At 41.9% G+C, this 21,983-nt stretch overlaps 2 long non-coding RNA genes across 2 annotated transcripts; both read right to left on the reverse strand.

Annotated features, from left to right (window-relative positions):
- Window positions 1-9,228: 9,228 nt before the first annotated feature.
- LOC123730970 (uncharacterized) lies at window positions 9,229-12,951 on the reverse strand. The gene is made up of 3 exons (XR_006762465.1): window positions 12,435-12,951; window positions 11,829-12,170; window positions 9,229-9,906 (listed from the first exon to the last, which is right to left on the reverse strand). It is a non-coding gene; the product is annotated as an uncharacterized lncRNA (long non-coding RNA).
- A 238-nt stretch (window positions 12,952-13,189) lies between these two features.
- Window positions 13,190-15,295, reverse strand: LOC123730969 (uncharacterized). The gene is made up of 3 exons (XR_006762463.1): window positions 15,223-15,295; window positions 13,806-13,853; window positions 13,190-13,332 (listed from the first exon to the last, which is right to left on the reverse strand). It is a non-coding gene; the product is annotated as an uncharacterized lncRNA (long non-coding RNA).
- Between the last annotated feature and the right edge of the window lie 6,688 nt (window positions 15,296-21,983).

Below are 21,983 nucleotides of genomic sequence, written 5' to 3' on the forward strand. Positions count from 1 at the left end.
AACAGGGAAATACACTACAATTTGTGATGTGTTCAAGTAAACGATGGACTTTTAATTTAAAGCTTTTTGCTCGATTTGGACCCGTTAATGTCACTGATTTCATGGAGTTCTCCTGCGCATCATTTACTTCACAAAATCTCGCAAACGTGAAAGCGCCAGAAATAAACATCGCGAGATTGTAAATATGTATCAGCGTCAGAGATTTGAAAGCAGATGCTTTCATCCAAAACGATGTACAGTAATGCGTACATACATTTTACTTTTGGGTGGCCCAGGGAAATGAGACTTTTTCGAGCTTTTCGAAGCAATTTTTGTGTCTCTTTCCTTGTAATACTGTATGTATTCAATCATTTCGAATTGATCACTTCCCACTGGGCACATACATCAATTCACATACGTTGGAAATTACATGGATGTTATGTCACAGTAAATTTTATAATCTGCCCTCAATTTAATGATGTTTTCATGTGCCATGATTCTGATATTTGACCAGGGGCGGAAATCCCGGGGGGGACGGGGGGGACATGACCCCCCCCCATCCTGGGAAAAATATGATTTGTCCCCCCCCCAATATATCACTGAAACATAACTATGTAATTTAAAAATATTAATAATACGCAATGAAAGCAATTGTGCTGATTATAGACACTTAATAAGCGCGTTTTTAAGTTTCAAAAGATTGCGACCCCCCCGCCCTTTGCCTCACAACGGTTTGATCCACTGCCAGTTCCTTAGCTTGCTACGTAACTGCCGTGAGGTTCATCCAGTCCATCGCGCACACACACTAGCTGAATATGCAGAGCTAGCGCAAATATGAACTATTAAGCTAGCTAGTACCTATTCCATTTATGTGGCGTCGTCAAAGATGGAATCAGCATGCAGATGATGTAAGTTAGTGCTTCAAAGTCCCTGTGATAAGGTTAGCGATAAACTGAAGTCCAAACTGAACAGAACTACACTCTCATCTACCATTGTCTTAAATATATTTAATGGTCTCGTTGCAAAAGCTAAATTGTCGCAAGGGAACTTTTATTTATTTAATTTCACCTTTATTTAACCCGGGTAGCAAAGATTATAGCAAACACCACTGAAACTGAATTGGTGCTCGCTAGCTTTGCAAATTCAGCTATTGTTGGAAGCCAGCCAATATGAAACAAACTATTAAAATTACAGAAAGTTGCAGCATATGTTGTGTAAATGGTGAACTCATACAGCTGTCAACTCTTGTCATTTTAATCCGTTTCACATTTGCTAGCTACCTTTTAGATCGAAGCCCATATAGAATGATTGAAGATGATAGAAGCCCATCTCCTACTGTAAATAACCTACACACTGTGTGTGTAGCCAGCCAGGTAGAAAAATGGCAGAAAAATAAAAGACAGACATCAGAGTATTTTTCAATACACCAAAACGCATAGTAAGAACCCTAGTAGCCTAATATCTCAAAGACTAGTTGATGAAATGTTCATAAGAAAGAAATGAAATTCTAATGGAAATGTTTCACAATGATGTCATTAGGCAGAGCAGGCAACAGATGGCACACAGACAGCAGAGTTGGGGACAGATATGCAGGTACAGACTGGCAGAGACAGGGAGTCTCAGGTAAGTTTGTTGAGTCTTTGTTTGGCAACATTATGAAAGGTTCTCCATTTTTTTGACTTGTAAAATAGGAACATAATTGGAAAATGCCATGGATACCCCCACTCTCAACTTAAACTGGTGACTGAACTAAGATTTGTTAAAGGCAATGGTATTGCTGTTGTGATTAGTTGTGTAGTTTTGGGTACCGGTAGTTAGGAGTACGGCAAACACCTTATTTCTTTGGTTCCTCAATATACATTTACCATATTACAATGTAGGCTGTGTGTTACAGCACTACTTTTGGTGTCCCCCTCAGGAATTGCTCTTGAGAAAATTTCATGTAATTGTCCCCTCCAAAGTGGATATCAGATTTTTGCCCCTGCATTTGACATATGATCCTCATAGGATTAGGCTTCATAATTACAGTGGTGCAGTAAATGTAATCTCAATTCAATACGATGTGCATATACTGTACATATAGCCAATATAGCTATTAAACCCATGTTCAGTGACTATAATCTGTGACGCAAGTGGCCTAATATGTTTGTGACGTTTCATGGAACCCACGGTATTGTTTAAAACTAGATCCTGATTGGCTTGCAGGTCATTCTACAGTGTCAATTATAAATGAAAACGTGCTTTTATATCAGTGTTACAGATTCACATTACCGAGCGTGTCTCAACCCGTACCGCGCTTTTATCTGCCTAAAGGTATCTTCACGCACGACTGGATAGGCCTTTTGGATACGCTTGTCCAAGGTAAGGATATGCGTCAAGCTATAGCCTACTTTTAATGTTTTAGTTCCGAACTCAAGTTACTCCAGTCAAGTGATTAAATCGTAAAAGTTAGTTGTTTTGACTGAGCAGTCCAATGGCCAATGCGGTTTTTGGACTATGAGATCCTCTGATATATACTATGATGAGCCAATAACATGCATAGATTATGCATTAGGCATTGCACAAGTCAGTGTCTAGGTCAGAATATAAAGTTGCTACTTCCGTCAACTCAAGTTACTCAAGTCAAGTGATTAATCGTAAGAGTTAGTTGTTTTGACCGTCAAAACAAATAACTTTGATGGAATATTCCAAATTACAATGGCAATTATGCATCACAAATTCACAATATTACTTGTATTTCAATGATTCATCCAGGCCCAAGACATAAAGCCGCCTGAAAGCTGTGTAGCAATCATTCCATTGCTGACCCATAGGATGGTAATCACATACATGATTGGCTTAATCTAGAATCATGGATACCTTTCATGTGAGTACTCACACACCAGATTTTTTTTTACATACCTCAGAAGGAAGATACCTCAATATCTGGAAGCACTGTCTCATGTACAATTGTTAATGCTATCTCTGAAATGTCTAACAAAATGTTGACCTGATCATTTCAAGACCTTCTCATCACAAGTTGGAACTAGTGGTCAACATTGGGGCAATGCAGCACCAAAATAACAGGGGCCAATATTTTCATTGAGGAAAGCACTGCACTTCTGATGGGTTTAAAGATTGTATTACATTATCTAAAAGTGAGAAAGTAAACCCCAGCTGTTATTCTTTTCACAGGGAAGGACAATCCCCATTATGCCATGAATGTTTCATTGCTGAACAACCATAGATATTTTTCCTCTAATTTGGCTCCCGTTCCTCCAACAGTGAGCAAGACCTGCCAGCAGAGCTCACTGGAGCAGGGAGACATCCCGTCATCATTTTGGCAACTGACAAAGTATACCTTTTTCCTTCTAAATAACACTATAGTAACATCTTCTGCACAAAGTGTCATTCCTAATAAGATTGGTGTTAAGTGAGAAAGAATCCTAAAGATGGTCCAATGGGCATGGTCTGAAGCCTCTCGTCATCTCAGTATGTTGAACCACCTGATTTCTTGCAGGCTTGAGATTCAGATCCTGCTGAACGATGTTAAGCAGTCGATTAACCACATGCAGGGGACGCTGAACACCATGCAGGGGCAGTGTATTGAGTTGCAGACTGCCATATCTAAGGTAGTGTCAGATGAGTCTCAGATACAGAAGAATAAGTCTATGATGGTATGGTGATAATGATTGAGATGGTGATTATAATAATGATGACTAGCGGTACCCCACCCTACGGGTGGTAAATCATTGGATCTGATTCATTAAATTCAATGCAATTCAATCGTAGAGGACTGCAACCATAGAAATACAATGTATTTACACTAATAATAAGCTATTGTCAACTTCCCGTCTATGGTTATCTTGCTCATTGCTCACTGTCAATTGCTGACTGTTACCCTATGTGTGCAACTATTATTGATTTCTCACAGAAAAAAAAATTGTTTGCAAATGTACCTGGGGCCATGTAAATAATTGTTAGGCTACTCATTTTGAATCCACCGGTGGCAACTTGTGTGATCATAAAAGTCTGTGTGCGACTGGGCACAGTAAAATAATTTGGTTACTGACCTGCCCTACATCATTGAAGGCCCTTCAAGTCAGAAATAGGAAATTCTGACAATTCTGACTCACTAACTCATTATGGAATGATGATTTCAAGTTTCCCACATGTGAAGTATGAGAATCAACCAGTTGGAAGCTCTACACTAATAACTTACATTCATTTTAACTCTGAGGTTCCAAGTTTCCGATGGCATGTGAATGCGTCAATAATTGCCATGGTAATTTTGAATGTTCAGTCAGTGAGCATTATAGGTAATTGTCCTACAAACTTACATCAAATGCTGTAGTAACAGTGCCATTCCAAACACAATAAATGTGAAAATTAACAAAGTTACAAAATATTGGTAAAGGGAAGAAAATCAGCTCAAAATTGTAGGAGGAAATGCCCATGCAGCAGGGAGGCTTACGGTATTATAATATATTGTAGATAATGTAAATACACAAATTATATTAATGTTTTCAGTACACACAAATGAATGTATATGCTAGGGATTGATCTACACTGAGTGAACAAAACATTAAGAAAACCTTCCTATTGCGTTTTAGGGAATGACTATATGCTCTATATTATACCTGCAGATCATCACAGCAGCCGAAGTTGCTGTGCAGAGGGAGGAGATCGTCCAAGCATCAGGCCTCATCCCGTCACAGAGGGAGGGAATCCTCCAAACAGCCAGTGTCCCTGCACAGAGGGAGGGAATCCTACAAACAGCCAGTGTCCCTGCACAGAGGGAGGGAATCCTCCAAACAGCCAGTGTCCCTGCACAGAGGGAGGGAATCCTCCAAACAGCCAGTGTCCCTGCACAGAGGGAGGGAATCCTACAAACAGCCAGTGTCCCTGCACAGAGGGAGGGAATCCTCCAAACAGCCAGTGTCCCTGCACAGAGGGAGGGAATCCTACAAACAGCCAGTGTCCCTGCACAGAGGGAGGGTATCCTCCAAACAGCCAGTGTCCCTGCACAGAGGGAGGGAATCCTCCAAACAGCCAGTGTCCCTGCACAGAGGGAGGGAATCCTCCAAACAGCCAGTGTCCCTGCACAGAGGGAGGGGATTCTCTCAGCAGCTAGCATCACTGTGCAGAGGGAGGAGATCCGAGCATCAGGCCTCATCCCTGCACAGAGGGAGGGAATCCTCCAAACAGCCAGTGTCCCTGCACAGAGGGAGGGGATTCTCTCAGCAGCTAGCATCACTGTGCAGAGGGAGGAGATCCGAGCATCAGGCCTCATCCCTGCACAGAGGGAAGGGAATGTCCGAACAGCAAGTGTCCCGGCGCAGAGGGAGGGGATTCTCTCAGCAGCTAGCATCACTGCGCAGAGGGAGAAGATCTTCCGATCATCAGGCCTCATCCCTGCACATAGGGAGGTGATCCTCCAAACAGCCAGTGTCACTGCGCAAAGGGAGGGGATTGTCCCAAAGGCTAGTGTCCCTGCTGAGAGGGAGGAGATCCTCCGAGCATCAGGCCTCATCCCTGCACAGAGGGAGGAGATTCTCCAATCAGCCAGTGTCCCTGCACAGAGGGAGGGGTTTCTCCAAACAGCCAGTGTCCCTGCACAGAGGGAGGGGTTTCTCCAATCAGCCAGTGTCCCTGCACAGAGGGAGGGGTTTCTCCAAACAGCCAGTGTCCCTGCACAGAGGGAGGGGTTTCTCCAAACAGCCAGTGTCCCTGCACAGAGGGAGGGGTTTCTCCAATCAGCCAGTGTCCCTGCACAGAGGGAGGGGTTTCTCCAAACAGCCAGTGTCCCTGCACAGAGGGAGGAGATTCTCCAATCAGCCAGTGTCCCTGCACAGAGGGAGGGGTTTCTCCAAACAGCCAGTGTCCCTGCACAGAGGGAGGGGTTTCTCCAAACAGCCAGTGTCCCTGCACAGAGGGAGGGGATTCTCCGAGCATCAGGCCTCATCCCTGCACAGAGGGAGGGGTTTCTCCAAACAGCCAGTGTCCCTGCACAGAGGGAGGAGATCCTCCGAGCATCAGGCCTCATCCCTGCACAGAGGGAGAGGGTCCTCCGAGCATCAGGCCTCATCCCTGCACAGAGGGAGGGGATTCTTCCGGCAGCTTCTATCACTGCGCGGAAGAAGAAGATCCTCAGAGCATCACACCTCACCCCTGCACAAAGGGAGTTGATCCTCCTGATGGCCAGTGTCACTGCGCAGAGGAAAGGAATCTTCCCAAAGGCCAGCGTCCCTGCGCACAGGGAGTGGATCGTCCCAAAGGCTAGTGTCCCTGCAGAGAGGGAGGAGATCTTCCTCACAACCAGTGTCCCTGTGAAGAATGGAAACAATCATCCACAACCACCTCCCATCATCCCCATGGTGGCACCACTGTGGAAATGGGATGGTGGAGCGTGTACTCCACCTGTGGATTTCTATTCCAAGAGAAGAGGTCACTTAACCTTATCTAATTAGTAAAGAAATTACCATTGTGATAGCGTGAAAATAAGTTGTGATAGATTAAATCTATGGCTCATGTGAGTATATAGCTGTAATATTTTCATGCATTTTCTACATACAACAGGTTTAGCTCCATTTTACTTTTACATTTTAGTCATTTAGCAGACGCTCTTATCCAGAGCGACTTACAGTAGTGAGTGTATACATTTACATACTCTGGTGAATCTCTCCAGGATTTCGCATGGATTTTTTCGATATTAGCTGATAAATATGCTAGATTTTGCAACGACAATTATGACATTTTGCATAGCAATATGCAATTGTTTTGTCCAATTTGTTGCAAAAATGCGCTGACATGGGAAAAAACTGTGTTGACGTCTGGCTTGATTGAACCATATTATGCAGTAAATGTGCGGTGATTGGTTGAAATTGCGAGCCCTCTTTTTGTACTGTGGTAATGGGTCAGTTCTATGCGATAATATTGTGATGACGTGACTATTTTATGCAGAAATAGTTTGATGATTGGTCAAATTTGTAAGCCCTCACATAATATACAGGGAATTGTTGATTTTGCAACCAAAACAATGCGATCGCAGAGTCCTGGAGTAACCTCCTAGTAATCCCTGTGACTGCGTGTAGGTTAAGATTGGGTTGTAACAGTATCAGAGCGAGACGTTTCTATCTGTCAGCTTGTAATTGTTCTGTGTGGTGACATGAGCAGAGTGGCCTGACTTCTCCCACTTATTACAGATGTCCGACTTAGATATGTTGAGCATCCTGCTATGATGTCCATCACCAAGCCGGAACACTCCGATGCCAACCCTCAGAGCCAGACTGGCAGCCGGCTGGTGGCTGAGCCCGAGACCCCTGCTGTTCACAATAACAGTGGAGGCTGGCTCAGCTGGGTCTTTGGGAGTGGAAGAGTTAATAAGAAGGAGGTTCATCTACCTGAGGACAAAGACAGATCTGTAAGGAACTGGTTATTAACACTTTATTCTATGTAGAGACAATTGAGTGGATTAAAAAAAAACAGTGAACAACCATTGTATTTCAACTGTGAAAATATTACTAACAATTTGGAAAATGTGTTGATGTGTTTTACAGAACAAGTGTGTACCACCACCTCCACCGATGGGGACATATGGATATCAGGGGAACACTGGCAGTGTCCCCAAAGGAGTCAATCCTTACTCTATGAAAGCAGGTGAATATTGCTTTAGAATACATGTGGTTTAACCAAGACTGTGTCAGCCAATCATAGATGGCCCTGGTGGTCTCCTGCTAACACCTTTCCCACTACCAGCAGGTCTATGGGGCAGCAGATACCCTACAATGCATTACAATGATGGAACCAACTCAAAGCCTCCAAGCCATGGGCCTGGACTGCTTCCTAGACAGCTCTCTGGCTTGCTCCCTCCTTCACACTTTGACCTCATGGCACGAATGATTGTGCCACCTGACACTCTACCCTACTGAGGTATGACTCTGGAAAATCCTTCCAAATTGTATCCATTCATCATTAACTGAGATTTTACTTTAACATAGCAAATGGCTGAAGTAGCAAGGATGTTAACTATTTTTTATTTTTGTCCAACAGGCCATTTGCCCAGAGTGGATTTGCCATACATAGATTTTTTTCAGCATTAAAAAACTTCAGCATTAAAAATGTATTAAAAGATGATCTTTTAGTTAAATCTCTCGTTTGTGTCCTCATGTTCACATTAATTTGATGTGTTCTATCATCATTTACAATGCTTATTGCTTCTGCATTGCTTTATGTTACAGACAAGTATGTATTATACACATATTTTATTTTAGACATTAGAAAAACATATTTTTGTGCATTTTGGATTTCCTACATTTACTTACTGTACAGACAAGTATATTTTATACACTTAATTTTTTTAAATATATATATATATACATAATTATTCCATTTTTTTTAATGTATTCCATAGACAACGAAATATATTTAGATGCATTTTCAATTCCTAAATGTCAATATTTTTTATTTTCTGTGTCACGTGTTTATGCCCATTTATGTACATCCTGTATATATGTTACCCTTCCAATGAGCTTATCATATAAACTACAACGCGAAAAGTACGGTTTACTTCACTTTTAATCATGTTAGCACAGGTAACAGCCGTTTAGTCTTTCTTTAGTTTTTCATTCTTACCTGGTTCAAACAAGGGTATTACACTTACATGTAGGTTGGTGCTGTGTCCAATGATCCTGTTGGCACACTTTGGAACAATAGGCAGCTTTATGACACAATGAACACAACTTCAACTCTGAGATTCTCTCTACCTTTTCACTACAACACTGGATGGAACTAGATGTATCTGAGGTCACTCCCCGTTCCATGGTTGTGACCCCCAGGCGTTTCCTGATGGATGTGCGTTGCCCCTGATCCTCTACTGCCCAATGGCTATCACTGCCACATTTGTAGCAATGATGGCAAGTCTGTTGACCAGTCTCATAACAACTTTTGCATTGTCTTTTCTCCCTGTTGGTTGGACTTGGTTTTCTGTTGGAGCGATTCCTAACTGAACTGTCACCCTGGCCCTGCACTGACTGTACTAATGAGGCAACCTGACAGGTCAGTTGTTTGATTGCTTCATTGCTCGCATCAGTTTTACTCAGGAGAGGATTGTATTTCTTTTGTTTTTGGACTGTGGTCTGTGAGGGCTCTGCCTGTTCACATTTCTCTCCTCTATCCCCGTTATCCTCATTCTATTCTGTGTGCACTTGTGTGAGTGTGAACTTACAGGAAATCCTGGCCTTTTGCATGCATTCGCATTCATTGCCCTGGGCAATTTGCATTTTCTCAAGCAACAGTTCATCACTGGTGTTAATATTCTGGAGATGCACTCTCATCTCTGCCCTGACATTATCATTTGTTAATCCTGTAACAATGGCCTGCAGGCATTGACTCTTGACTAACTCTGTGCCATATTTCAGTCCTGATTGGGCACGAGCTGAGGCTGATAACACTTTCTGTCTCAGGTCAAAGACTCGGACTAGGAAGTCCAAGGCAGACTCCCGACTCTTGTGTTGCTTTAGTCAACTTGTGATACAGTTCAGTAGCATCCTTATCTGCATAATGTGTCCTCAAGAATTGCCTTAGTGTGTAGAGTGTCATGTCTGTTTTTCCCTCCAGATAACTCATCATCTTAAGCCCTGTGGCTCACAGCTCTGATTACTGCTTCTATGATTTCTATTTCATGGTAGCCTTTTCTCCGTCCATTTTCAATCTGATGTTCTAGGCTGCTGAAGCTGAGCTTATCTTTTTGATTCTGATCTCCGATCTGTCCATGAACTTTAAAGTCTTTATAACTGGACATACTCACTCCATTCTCTCTCTGTGGTGGGTGCCTTTCTGGAGCTGAGACCACTTCTCTGCTGGGCTGAGGAGACCCTCCCTCTTCTTTTCGTTCTGCCTCAGCTCCCGTCTCTCCGCTGGGTTCACTGTATGGAACGCCGTTTGGGTCTTTGAGTGTCAAAAAGATACACGTTAAATAACAATATGTAAACTATATGCAAATGTTGGCCAATCACTATATGAAAAACTTCTCATTCATCATCACCAACAAACGACTAAGTCATGTCAGACCTTGAAAACATGAGAGACCGCTTTTTAAGTTTTGCCAGCCAAGTGCAACCACCTTTACAACCCCCCAGGAGGATCGGGTGGTTCAAAGGTAGGATTCATTCTGGTAGGTTAGGTATACCTGGCAAAAGCCAACATTAACCGGCACAACTACCTAGTAACGTTAGCTTGCTAATGATTGCAACAGCTACCGTGGGGTGCGCGAGTATGGGAGGCGTAGATTATGCTGAGTGTCATTATTGTAACTTATAACGTTTGCACATTTCAGATTTCAATTGTTCAGGAGACAGAATAATGCTGGAGTCCAAAGGCGGCAAACCGGGAGAAGCAGGTTGATAACTATGAGGGTTTGCCTGATCGCTGACCCTACCATCCGGCAGCTGAACAGGATAGGTACATTTTCCCTATATCCATGTAGTACATGAGGACACAGTGCTTGCTTTGTAAGTAAGCTAGGTGTGAATCTTGTGATTAAACAGACTTATTGTAGGTTCTTTTACTGATTTAAAGATCATGGACTATTTCCCTGTTTTATATTAGGATACGTTTTATTACACTTATTTTAAATATACATACAGTCTTTAAACCATAACAGGTTCAAATATGGTCTCAACTCTCTTGGGCTGCTTGAAGCATTGGGGAACCATAGGGCAGCTTCCGAGCACTTTTTGTGGACTCCATAAAGCCTTCCACTGCCAGGGACCTGTTTAAAGTAACCTATTCCATACCTGGATGCAACCGGTGGTGTTTGGAGAACGACACCATCTGCCACTGGTTCAACTGGCTGGCTGAGGTGCAAGGTAAAATAGTCAATTGTTCCAGTTTATCGGTAACTGCATATTATTCCATTTTGTGATTTAAATATGTACTTTAATGGTTTTACTGTGTACTCCTCAGATGGAGAATGTCCTCCTCTAACAGCGGCGCTGGTGTTGGAGGTTGCTACTGGGGCAACGGTGGTGCCACCCCTTGGGTTTGAGGACACCCCGACCATCGAATTCCCCCACACAGCACGAGGGCGTCTCGCTGGGCAGCAGAAGAAAAAGTACCCAGAGGCAAACACGTGTGCTGTGACACTAAGGCTCCCTCTTCATAGCACCTACAATGCCTTTAGGGAATTCATGACCTCCGGTATTGTGAATTCTCCAGATTTCGGTGTTGCATAAAAACGCTCTTATCCACAGCGACTTACAGTAGTGAATGCATACATTTCTTTCCCTGTACTGGTCCCCCGTGGGAATCGAACCCACAACCCTGGCGTTGCAAACACCATGCTCTACCAACTGAGCCACACGGGACCAGTACAGTGCATTCGGAACGTATTCAGACCCCTTGACTTTTTCCACATTTTATTACCTTACAGCCTTCTTCAAAAATGGATACAATCATTTTTTCACCTCATCAATCTACACTCCCCATAATGACAAAGCAAAAACAGGTTGACTCTACATTATTTATTTAATACCTTTTAGAATAAGGCTCTAATGTAACAAAATGTGGGAAAAGTCAAGGGGTCTGAATACTTTCCAAATGCACTGTATTTCCATATTGGAAGTTATTAACTTAATGCTCATTAATATTAAATTAAACAGTCCATATTGGCTGTTAATGTTATCTTATGATCATTAATATTAAATTAAGAGATTGGCCCTCTGCATTGCCAGGGAACCCGAGACGAACAACTGCAGAGGTGACTGCCGTTGTTCAGTCCTCAGCCCATGGTGGTTCCACTGACTGGCAAACACAGCAAGATCTCTGTTCACCCGTGGCAGGAACACAAAGTGCAGTGTCCACAGGTGCACCTCATTGTTGATGTCGATGATCTGCTCCGTCCAAGAAGGTGAACAGGTCATGGTAAACGTTGGAGACTCCATGCCAGACGTCCCCCACAGCCACTCTATCCTCTGGTTGTGAGTGCTCCTTCCTCTGAGGGCACTTCCCCTCTCACCACCCCTGAACTGCTCCATGAAGGCACAGATGCGGTTGTTTTCACCACCCGGTCACATCTCACCCGGGATGGTACTCCGTAGCTGGTGATGGCTGCTTCGAATGACTCCATGACTGTGGCAGTCCTGTTGTCAGAGGCCTTCAGAAACACAAGTCTGCTGTAACCATCCACAGCACCATGGATAACAATCATCCACCTAAAAAACAAGATGCATTTGTTTTACAAAACCATTTTTTTCTCTTATAGTGACACCATTCTGTTTTTATTGATATCAGCTCTTCGATCCTCTCATCCAGCTGAGCATCTCACAACAGTGAGTAGGACCTGAAAAGCTGAAAATGACTAAATACAAAAATAAAACACAAAAAGATACATCAATCAGGAATGTGATCAAATCAAAAGTGGATGTAGAGATCTCCCTCTTGTGTTACAATTGCTTTATTCAATTACGATAACTTACCTCATGCGCCGCTAGACCACAGAGTGCTACACATTGAGAACATCTGCCATTTGTCTGATGGTCATATGTAACGGTTGCCTTTAGAGAGAGCGGACCAAAACGCAGCGGAGTTAGTGTTCGTCATATTTAATTGAGAAAACGGACACTATACAATACAAAACAATAAACAGACAACCAAAACAGTCCTGTCACGTTAAACACAGTAACACGAACAGAAACAATTACCCACAAAACCCCAACGGAAAAACATGCACTTATGTGTGACTCCCAATCAACAGCAACGAACTTCAGCTGTGCCTGATTTGGGAGCCACACACAGCCCAAAACAAAGAAATACAAACACATAGAAACAGAACATAGAACGCCCACCCAATGTAACACCCTGGCCTAACCAAAATAAAGAACAAAAAACCCCTCTCTATGGCCAGGGCGTTACATCATATGACAATCTATGAGGAACTCAAGCTGCTCCTTGGTGATGTGATACCGCCTTCCCTCCAAAGGCGCTTGATAGGATACTGAAATAAAAAATACAATAGATAATAACAAAATACACTCCTAAAAACTTTAGGTTAAAAGACTATAAGATCACCATATAGAATTTAAAAACAGCATTATAGGCCAACCAAATGTTTTTTTCATTGATTGACTTGACACAGGAGACTTAACACAGGACATGTAAAATGATACAATCTCCGCCTTTGCCACACATGCTGTACAAAAGAAATGATACAATATAATATAATATAACAACTTGCCATTTTCGTAAGGTTCCCGTTGTTGGATGTCATTTGCCTCTTGTAGGAACTCCTCTGCAACAGCAATTAGATTGCTGGTCATCTCTTCATCAATCAAATGACCGCTTGTCCACCGAAGGCTCCACAACATGGTCTCTAGCCTGAAAAATAGACCGCAGACCCGATGGGTCCAGTGACATTTTATCTGTATGTAGTTAACAACCCCTAAAGTGTTCTCTTGTCTAAACTGTACCAACTCTGAGCCTCCGACCTATGAAGACAACCGTGCATTGACAGGCGATGCAGTTTTAACTAACGTACTTTAGCTACAAACTAGCTTAAAAAAAGTAGCTTCATTCAACATCGCTAGCTAGCTAACGTTACTGTACAGCAGTAACTAGTTAACGTTTTATAGATGCCATAATTAACGTTAGATTATGAACAATTAACTTTAGCTAGCTATCTTGAGTTGAGTTAAATATCAATGGCAGGCAGATCTAACGTTAGCTAGCTAACGCCGTTGGTAGTTAGGTAACGTTAGTGTTATATTATGTAGTTCCTTTTTTAGCAGCCGTTACACCACTCACTCTCAACACCGACGTTAGATAGCTAGCTAACATTAAGTTAACGTTACCTGGCTATTGATGGTTGAAGTCCATCTCTTCTGTCCGTGAGCAGCAGTCTGGTGCAATCAGAGATGGTACATTTACAATTTTAGAGACATTGGGCTGCCCTTGTTAACTTGCTAGCTCATTTTACCTCGGAACAACAGAAGTTTTTATTCTATTTATTTATTTATTAAAAAACATTTATACATTTTTATTATGAACACAACAAATACAAAAAACTGAAATATACAAACAAGAGTAAATGAACCTAACAGACAGGGGTATTACATATCAAGATTCATTTTCAATTTGTTAAATACTTTTATGGTGCGTATTGCTTTTTTGGTTTTAAATTTACTGATAATTTGAAAATAATATTTCAATTCTATCTTAAATAATGTGAAAAGGGGTTTGTTCTCTGCCCACTTCATTTTATGGATAAAGAATCTTCCATGAAAGATAAACAAATGAACAATAAAAGTTAAATCAGGGGCCATATAATTTGGTTAAAAAAAAACATAATATCAGAGTCTTTCAAATTAACATTAATAGTTGTTTCTTTTAAAATAAAATATTCTAACTCACACCAAAATCTTCTGACATAAGAGCAGTCCCAAAATAAATCGTCAAGAGTATCTTCAATCACAAAATACACATTTGTTATCAATAGCTATTTTGAATCTATGTATAATAAAGGTCTTTACAGGGTAGATTCTATGAATGAGTTTGTATGATACTTCTTTCACCTTATTAGATATACAATATTTACCAGATAACAACAAAACTTTGTTCCAGTTCACTTATCCTAGGGCTGCAGTCCAGTACATTTTAGCAGAGGGAATAGTAACATATTGACATAGTTTCCTTATATACATGTTATTACATTATTAGTTTAAAATGCCAATTCCTTCTAATTGTATTGAGGCTACAAAATCCTCAACAGTTGCACTTGGAGTATTGTTATATTCTCCTAAAATAAGAATAGCACCTTTAGGGACAGCTCTAACAACAATTTGATACTCCTCAGGAGTGAATGTAACATTGTGTGTTCTAATAAATTCTGGATAACCATATAGTTGTCCATCATTGTTCAGTAATTGTTTAACCCAAATATTGTTGTTGTCAAACCAGTTCTGGAAAAACAAAGACTATTCCAGATTGTATACCTATGAGGGGAGAAATTGTGTTTGTACATGAGGTTCCAAGTTAGAAGTACTTGTTTATGAAAGTTTGCAAGGTTAATAGGGTTTTTACCAACATCAAAGTTGCATTTGAGTAAGAATTCTAGACCACCAATTTGTTGGAATATTAAATCTCACTCAGTTCGACACAATTGCCAAAACAAGACCTTTCCTAACGTGATAATACCTTGACAAAGTTGTTAAATAGCATGTTTTTACATATTGTGTATATATTTGAACGCTTGGAAGTTCTGTTACATACCTGTAAAAAGAACAGACCCAGTTTAGCTCAGTAAAGTTCTGATCCTTATTCTGCAGAATGGTGAGCGCTTGGCCAGAACTTGCTATTTCTCCTGCTACAACAGTGCAACAGCGCCATCTATTGGCCTGATGGACTGCTAACGCTAAAGTATGTAGAAAACACAATTTAGATTAATTAAGACAAATACATAAACAAATTGGGGGGTGGTGGGGGGGTATAATAAATGTGTGTCTGTTTTTAGTGACTTTGTTTTCAACCCATTACACATGCACAATCGTACATGTGCATTTTAAAGCATTATTAAGAACATTGAGTGTGGAACTGCAGGGCGTTTGGTAGCCTGCTTGTCAGGGACATACAGTTCCTGTTGGCTGGTCAGCTTCGCTCTGTCCTCTGCTGAATCACCCATCCTATCCAGTCAGATACGCAAAACACACATACATTTCACATGTGAACACGGGAAGTGTTCCAAAAACATGTTTTCATGTAATCTTATGTGAAGATAATGTGATAACATGTAGAGCAACATGTGATTACATTAAACTACACATGTGAAAATGTGATCACGTTGTGTTCCAAAACATGTTTTCACATGATTTCACATAAAATGTAAGTTGAAATCATGTGGTTTTTCTGTAAGGGCAGGAATATAAGATGCATTTTGATGTTATGTTTGATGTTACATGATCTTGAAAATGCAATGTTCTTTGAGGTTCTTCCATGTTCCTTTCCATGTATTTTCCATTTTACTTTCCCTCAGTCCTTTTCACTTTCCTTGGCAAAACAAGCTCTGTCTCCGTCAAGACTTATTCAGAGCCACCATGAATTGAAAGCAGCTTCTGACGGATTTTAAACCATTCAACAAATAGTTTTATAATGAAGAGTAGACCCTACTAAACACCCTTGATACTTTACACACACATTGAAAGCCAAAAATCTCAAATTTGGACTCATCAGACCAAAGGACAGATTTCCACCAGTCTAAGGTCCATTGCTCGTGTTTCTTGGCCCAAGCAAGTCTCTTCTTATTATTGGTGTCCGTCCATAAGTAGTGGTTTCAATGGAGCAATTCGACCATGAAGAACTTCATGGCTACTTCGAAGAATCTCAAATATAAAATATATTTTGATTTGTTTAATACTTTTTTGCTTATTACATGATTCCAATTGTGCTATTTCATAGTTTTGATGTCTTCACTATTATTCTAAAATGTATACAATTGTAAAAATAAAGAAAAACCCTTAAATGAGTAGGTGTGTCCAGACGTTTGACTGGTACTGTATGTATATATTGTGATATTGCAAATATGGTACAATCCAGGGGTGCAAAGCTCTTGGAGACTTACCCAGAAAGACTCACAGCTTTAATCGCTGCCAAAGGTGATTCTAACATGTATTGTGAAAACTTATGTAAATGAGATATTTATGTTTTTCATTTTCTTTACATTTGAAAAAAATGTTAAAAATGTTTTCACCTTGTCATTATGGGGTACTGTCTGTAGCTGGGTGAGATGATAAAAAAAACTATAATTTAATCCATTTGGAATTCAGGCTGTAAGAAAACAAAATGAGGAATAAGTTAAGGGGTATGAACACTTTCTGAAGGCACCATATATCTGCAAGAAAGTGATAAATGAGAGACTCTTTGAAAGGGGGTCATATAAACATTGCCTTATTAAAAAAAAAAAAGTGCATCAACCATGATGTTGACCTTGTTTATGAAAACAGTTTATTTCTGTATTTTGGAACTTGCTGAAAAGTGTCCACAGTGTTCCTATCATCTACTTTAAACAGCACTGCAAAACTTTTACTTACAGAGTGCATCAAACATGATTTGGACCTTGTTTATGAAAACTGTTTATTTCTGTAGGTTGGAACTTGCTGAAAAGTGTCCACAGTGTTCCTGTCATCTAGTTTAAACAGTACTGCATCAAAAAATACTTACTAAGTGCATCAAACATGATTTAGACCTTGTTTATGAAAACTGTTTATTTCTGTAGATTGGAACTTGCTGAAAAGTGTCCACAGTATTCCTATCATCTAGTTTAAACAACTGCAAACATGTTACTTACAGAGTGCATCAAACATGATGTTGGCCTTGTTTATGAAAACTGTTTATTTCTGTAGGTTGGAACTTGCTGAAAAGTGTCCACAGTGTTCCTATCATCTAGTTTAAACAGTACTGCAAAAAATGTTACTTACAGAGTGCATCAAACATGATTTAGACCTTGTTTATGAAAACTGTTCTTTTCTCTAGGTTGGAAATTGCTGAAAAGTATCCACAGTGTTCCTATTATCTAGTTTAAACAGTCCTGCAAAAAATGTTACTTACTAAGTGCATCAAACATGATTTAGACCTTTTTAATGAAAACTGTTTATTTCTGTAGGTTGGAACTTGCTGAAAAGTATCCAAAGTGTTCCTATCATCTAGTTTGAACAGTACTGCAAAGATTTTACTTACAGAGTGCATCTAACATGATTTAGGCCTTGTTTATGAAAACTGTTCATTTCTATAGGTTGGAACTCGGTGAAAAGTGTCCACAGTATTCCTATCATCTAACTTAAACAGTACTGAAAAAAATGTACTTACAGAGTGCATCAAACATGATTTAGGCCTTGTTTATGAAAACTGTTTATTTCTGTAGGTTGGAACTTGCTGAAAAGTATCCACAGTGTTCCTATCATCAAGTTTATACACTGCAAAAATGTTACAGAGTGCATCAAACATGATTTAGGCCTTGTTTATGAAAACTGTTTATTTCTATAGGTTGGAACTTGCTGAAAAGTGTCCACAGTGTTCCTATCATCTAGTTTAAACAGTACTGCAACAGATTTTACTTACAGAGATCATTAAACATGATTTAGACCTTGTTTATGAAAGCTGTTTATTTCTGTAGGTTGGAACTTGCTGAAGAGTGTCAACAGTATTCCAATCATCTAGTTTAAACAGTACTGCAACACATTTTACTTACTAACTGCATCAAACATGATTTAGACCTTGTTTATGTAAGGGAACTTCTAGGGATGTGTGTACAAGAATGCACCTTACTTTATCTAATAGCCTTTACAGTACCTGATCCTGTTGTGACATGCTGTGACTTCTTGGGTGGGAGGGGGACGTCTTCGACATCATCCTGAAATATATTGGAGAGGGGGGAGGGGTTTAAGTCTTTAAACATTGGTTTAAGACTATACCACTCATCATGTGAGAGGGGGGGTTTAAGTCTTTAAACATTGGTTTATAACTATACCACTCATCATATGACACCTCCTACCTGTAGTGCGTTTTGTTTTTGCTACCTTTTTCAATCTTTCAACCTCTCTTCTTCAGACCTTAGTGAGTGAATGACATACATTCAATATGAAAATATATTCAGGTCAGTCTCGCTACAGTGAAACAGGTGATTTTAAGGATGCAAATTAAACGTTTTTATAATGTTCAAGACTTATGGCATGGGAAAATTATGCAAGAGAACTAGGCACCACCATCGCCTAATTTCCTGCATGTTTTCCTTTGAAAAAGAAAATCACACAATCAGATGGGTATTCCAAAAAACATTATATCCACTAGTGATGAGAATTTCATACATACCTCAGTGAAATCACACTGTGCTTCCATTGCAATGTACAGAGCTTACTGTAAGTTAAGTTTGATAGTTATGATAACAACAATAATGATAATAGTAAATAATAATAACACCATCTCCCCCAGGAATATATTTCAGGATGTGGAAGACATCCAACCCAAGAAGTCACAGCATGTCACATCAGCATCCAGCTCTGCTGGAGTTTGATGTATGAATTGTGTATGTAGTGTAAAGCCTGTAGGAAATATGTCCCAAAAAGTGTCAAGAATAATAAACAAGAAAAAGTATGAGCAATAACAATAGTGTGCTTTGCATGCTGCAAGCACAGAAATAATAATCCTGGAAAGATATTGACCTCATTCTGTCAGTAGAGGATGCCTGGTTATTCTTTAAAAGTGCTTTCCTCATCATCTTAAATACACATGCTCCATTCAAAAAATGTAGAACCAGGAACAGATATAGCTCTTGGTTCACTCCAGACCTGACTGCCCTTGACCAGCACAAAAACATCCTGAGGCATACTGCATTACCATCGAATAGCCCCCACGATATGCAACTTTTCAGGGAAGTTAGGAACCAATATACACAGGCAGTTACGAAAGCAAAGGCTAGCTTTTCAAACAGAAATTTGCATCCTGTAGCACAAACTCCAAAACATTCTGGGACACTGTAAAGTTCATGGAGAATAAGAGCACCTCCTCCCAGCTGGCCACTGCAATGAGGCTAGGAAACACTTTCACCACCAATAAATCTACGATAGGTGAGAATTTCAATAAGCAGTTTTATACGGCTGGCCATGCTTTCCACGTGGCTACCCCTACCCCGATCAACAGCTCTGTACCCCCCCACAGCAACTTGCCCAAGCCACCCCCATTTCTCCTTCACCCAAATCCAGATAGCTGATGTTCTGAAAGAGTGGCAAAATCTGGACCCTTACAAATCAGCTGGGCTAGACAATCTGGACCCTCTCTTTCTAAAAGGATCCGCCGCAATTGTTGCAACCCCTATTACTAGCCTGTTCAACCTCTCTTTTGTATCGTCTGAGATCCCCAAAGATTGGAAAGCTGCCGCGGTCATCCCCCTCTTCAAAGGGGGAGACACTCTAGACCCAAACTGTTACAGACCTATCCTGCCTTTCTAAGGTATTCGAAAGCTAAGTTAACAAACAGATCACCGACCATTTTGAACCCCACCGTACCTTCTCCGCTACGCAATGCTCAAGGTCCTAAATGATATCATAACCGCCATGGACAAAAGACAATACTGTGCAGCCGTATTCATCGACGTGGCCAAGGCTTTCGACTCTGTCAATCACTGCATTCTTATCAGCAGACTCAACAGCCTTGGTTTCTCAAATGACTGCCTCGCCTGGTTCACCAACTACTTCTCAGACAGAGTTCAGTGTGTCAAATCGGAGGGCCTGTTGTCCGGACCTCTGGTAGTCTCTATGGGGGTGCCTCAGGGTTCAATTCTCAGGTCGACTCTTTTCTCTGTATACATCAATGATGTAACTCTTGCTGCTGGTGATTCTCTGATCCACCTCTATGCAGACGACACCATTCTGTATACTTCTGGCCCTTTTTTGGACACTGTGTAAACTAACCTCCAGACGAGCTTCAATGCATACAACTCTCCTTCCGTGGCATCCAACTGCTCTTAAATGCAAGTAAAACTAAATTCATGCTCTTCAACCAATCGCTGCCCGCAGCTGCCCGCCTGACTAGCGTCACTACTCTGGACGGTTCTGACTTAGAATATGTGGATAACTACAAGTACCTAGGTGTCTGGTTAGACTGTAAACACTCCTTCCAGACTCATATTAAGCATCTCCAATCCAAAATTAAATCTAAAATCTGCCTCCTATTTTGCAACTGTCACGTCTTTCGTAGGTGGACGACTCTCTTGGTTCCGGACTGTAGGACGACTCTCTTGGTTCCGGACTGTAGGACGACTCTCTTGGTTCCGGACTGTATGACGACTCTCTTGGTTCCGGACAGTGGGCCGTCTCTCCTGGTTCCGGACAGTGGGCCGTCTCTCCAGGTTCCGGACAGTGGGCCGTCTCTCCTGGTTCCGGACACTCTGGACGAGGCACTGTCGCCGGACACTCTGGACGAGGCACTGTCGCCGGACACTCTGGACGAGGCACTGTCGCCGGACACTCTGGACGAGGCACTGTCGCCGGACACTCTGGACGAGGCACTGACGCCGGAAGTTCTGGACGAGGCACTGTCGCCGGAGTTCTGGACGAGGCACTGTCGCCGGAAGTTCTGGACGAGGCACTGTCGTCGGAAGTTCTGGACGAGGCACTGTCGCCGGACGTTCTGGACGAGGCACTGTCGTCGGAAGCTCGGGACTGGGCTGACGCACTGGAATACTGATGCGTGGGGCTGGTAGTGGAGGTACCAGACTGGGGACACGCACCTCAGGGCTAGTGCGGGGAGCAGGAACAGGACGTACTGGACTGGGCTGATGCACTGGAAGCCTAGTGCGTGGGGCTGGTACTGGAGGTATCAGACTAGGGACACGCACCCCAAGGCTAGTGCGAGGAGCGGGAACAGGACGGACTGGGCTGACGCACTGGAAGCCTAGTGCGTGGTGCTGGTACTGGAGGTATCAGACTGGAGACACGCACTTCAAGGCTAGTGCGAGGAGCAGGAACAGGACATACTGGATTGGGCTGATGCACTGGAAGCCTGGTGCGTGGTGCTGGCTTGGGATGTGCCAGACTGGAGACACGCACCTCACGGCTAGTGCGAGGAGCGGGAACAGGATACACTGGACCGTGAAGACGCACTGGCGGTCTCGAGCGTAGCACTGGCTCCACCCTTACTGGCTGGATGCCCGCTTCCCCCTGGCAAATGCGGGGCGCTGGCACCGCGCACACCGGCCTGAAAATACTTGGCCTCGCAACAGTACGCATTACCCCGAAGCACGGGACCTGTCCAATCATAGGTTGCCTCAAAAAAAGCACAGGGATTTGGCTTGGGGCTTAATCCTCGCCCAGCCAAACTACCCGTGTGCCCCCCCAAATTTTTGTATTGGGGCTGCCTCTCAGGTTTGAACGCCAACCGTGTATCCCTGTAACATTCCCGGTCCTCTTTCACCTTCCTCCATGGGCCCACTCCGGCTTTAATCTCCTCCCAGGTCCACGACTCCCGATAGTCCACCTGTTGCT

The sequence above is a fragment of the Salmo salar genome, chromosome ssa27 (assembly GCF_905237065.1).
Source record: "Salmo salar chromosome ssa27, Ssal_v3.1, whole genome shotgun sequence".
Taxonomy (NCBI): Eukaryota; Metazoa; Chordata; class Actinopteri; order Salmoniformes; family Salmonidae; genus Salmo; species Salmo salar.